Consider the following 2,959-nt stretch of genomic DNA (forward strand, 5'->3'; position numbering starts at 1 on the left):
CGAATCATGTTTGGGAAACTGGATGTGAAGGGAGCTGTCTCTATGGATTGCTCAGTCTTTGGATGTGTTTTACTAAGAAATCCACATGAGTGGGTTAGTCCATAATTCATTAGGATCTGTCTTCCAAAATTAGACGAAAGTGGGATAGGTTCCCAAGTCTCCTGGCAGCTAGTTGCACTCATCAGGGGCATGACTTACCGTACTGTGTGCCCTTAGGGGACCATGGATGTGTCGTGTTCTGCAGCATACAATTCTTATGGGGAGCCCCATTAGAGGATTAATACATATGTGGTCTTGGCCCTTGTGTGCTGAGATGTGTGTGTTGTCCCAGGAATGTTCAAAAAACCACCTGTGTTCCTTGCCTAAAAGGGGAAGGGAAGGAGGGAAGTCTTAACTCATTTATTTTCTGGTCCCTAACAATCAGCTAGTCTGCCACAATGGCACTTTGTCATTGCTTACCGTGCTAGTGGATTGCAGAGATCTTACTCTGGGAATTAATTTCTTTATCAAATTTTAGGCTGATTGTCCAAGTAGGAAAAAATGAAGTGAAATAAGTGTAGGTGAATGTGTATCTTTTCTGCAAGCTCAGAAAGGAGCATTTTATGTAATACCAAGTTTTAGAAAACATTCATTTAGCTGTCAGATACAGAAAAGGGAATTCTTCCTTCATTGTTGCTTCCTAATCTGCTTGTCTAAATTAAAGATACTTTTTCTAAATGTAATCCCATCAGCACCTTCATGTTCATTTGTGGGGTGGCTCTTCATTGACATTAAACTGCATTTAAGTGAGGAGGCTGAAAGCCTGTGTCCAACTGTAAAGGAATACATTTTATGCAGATAGACAAACCTATGGTGATTAAATCTTCTGGAGTGTAGAAAATAAAGATGGTGGCTCAAACAGGATTTCACAGAAACATTTTAAGTGGTGAAGGCTTTTAAAAACATAGTTGTGTCCTGGTTTGAGTTAAACAGAACTTAATTCTGAAGGGAATGTCTGCGAGGAGCTATTTGTGATGCTATAAATAAAGCATTTAAAATACAGGGTAGTATTGATACTGTTTAGATGCTTTGGAGAACTCTTTCAGATGGATTAACTCTTAAAAATTGGTCCAATGTTTAACTGTCCCAGAAGTTAAATAATACATTTAATTCTATAGTTCTTCTAAAATGAAGTTTGCACGTTGTGCCTAAACCAGAGAACAAAATGAGGCTCTTTTCATTGTTCCTTGTTCTGCCTTCAAAGCAGACACAAAATTGCAGTTTAGAAGAGTGTTTTATTTGGAGCTGAAGTTAGGAATTGATGTGGGAGATGAGTTTCGATCACTTGTAGTCTTTGCAGTGTATTAAGGATCAATGGCATTTTGGATGGCTCATACTGAGGTTAAGGGAAGAACCTCCTGAGTTGGTGATAGCTCGATAGCTCACTGTTGGGAACAGTTTGGCTGTCTAAGGAAAGGAGCACACCTCTAGCAAGAGCCAGCTACGGGGTGTGTCGTGGCAAATCACAGGGTACTGTAGCTTGAGAGAATCTGAGAGCGAATCCTTCAGGATGTTTTGTCACTCATCTCTGGCAAATCTGTTACCCCCCGTTAGATGCAGGTCTTGAACTTGGTGTGTCCAATATGAAATATGTTAGAGTTTGGAGAATCAGGGTCTCTCTTGTTAAAGAGTTACTTTCATGTTCTTAAGGCACTGTACTTCTGCCACGTTCCTGTCAACAACATTTTTTTTTTTTGTGTTAGAAGGTCAGAAATTGTATTTTATGTTCTAGTAAAGGAAACAGACTGAAAAATCAATCTTTCTGTGGAGGAAAGGAAGAGAAGCAGTTGAAAAAAGGATTATTTCCATGTATTTGTTTTATATCCCTTTTGCATGTTTGTTTTATATGCCTTGTTTTGAGACAATTGTGGATTATCTCCAGCCTTCTGTTTGAGATCCTTGTTGACACTGAAGTTTTGAATGCAAATGCATCACACTACCCATTTTTTAGTCTGACAGATGTAGTGAATGCAGTAAATTGTGTGTGTTGTCTTTAAAAAAACACAGAACTACTGTGACAGCAAAGGATAGGCTTAAGTTCATGTGTTGAATATTTCAAGTATAAAAATCCTCATAGCCTGAGATTCCACAGCAGATATGAGAGGGATCTCCCTTTGTACTCCCTAGAGATAAGAATTGCTTTTTGCCAAACAAGTGTGTGCATTCTAATAGGCAGTGGCAAGTAATTCAGGAAGGACTCCCCAAACCAGTTAATACTGGACACTACAGAATAATAGTGGGGTGGTTAAAGAGGGGTCGGCACACAGAGAACCTCAAAGTGGCTACAAAGTGCAAAATCTAGGTAGCAAACGCCGAGTCTCACAATTAATTCACTTTTTAGAGATGTTAATATCCTTAGTCTGTGACAGGATGAGGAGAGCTGCCTGCCCTTTTCACTGCCAAGTGGTGTACCACTATGAGGGCAATGGGAGACTCTCTGGCTGACAGGCTTCACAGATGGCACGTCTGCATCTCTGCATCTTCAGCTCTCATGTTGCAGAGCCCAAGGCATCTTGAGAATTGGAGCTGGTGGCTTCATAGCTGGGTAATTAGTAAGAACATGCTGAATTATGGACATAGTGTGTATAGTATACTAGAGATGAAGAAGGTTGTTTTACAGTAATGATTTTGAAAGTGAATTCTAAATACTTCAGATCTTTTTGTGATTTTTTTAAAAAGAAGAGATTGTCTTAAATTTTCCCAACCATTTATAGATGATTTTACCTTATTCTCTGTAAAATAATCTCCTTCACTCGAACAGTCAAACAGAAAGCTTTCCTCCCCTCCTCATACAGAGCTAGACCTTGCAGGTGTTGGTCAAAGCTTCCTCAGCTCACATTGATGCTGGTGGACAGTAGGAGCACTTAACATTTGATTAGCCTTTATAGTATCATAATTTAGTTTCACATTTACTGATGTG

The 2,959-nt window shown here is 39.4% G+C and overlaps 1 protein-coding gene across 1 annotated transcript in view; it reads left to right on the forward strand.

The window, feature by feature from the left end:
- BARD1 (BRCA1 associated RING domain 1) overlaps window positions 1-2,959 on the forward strand; it is a gene marked incomplete at its 5' end in the record, with an annotated part of 41,998 nt that overhangs the window by 516 nt on the left and 38,523 nt on the right. The window lies entirely within an intron of this gene.

Source organism: Merops nubicus, unplaced genomic scaffold (assembly GCF_000691845.1).
Source record: "Merops nubicus isolate BGI_N331 unplaced genomic scaffold, ASM69184v1 scaffold8693, whole genome shotgun sequence".
In the NCBI taxonomy this organism is placed as follows: Eukaryota; Metazoa; Chordata; class Aves; order Coraciiformes; family Meropidae; genus Merops; species Merops nubicus.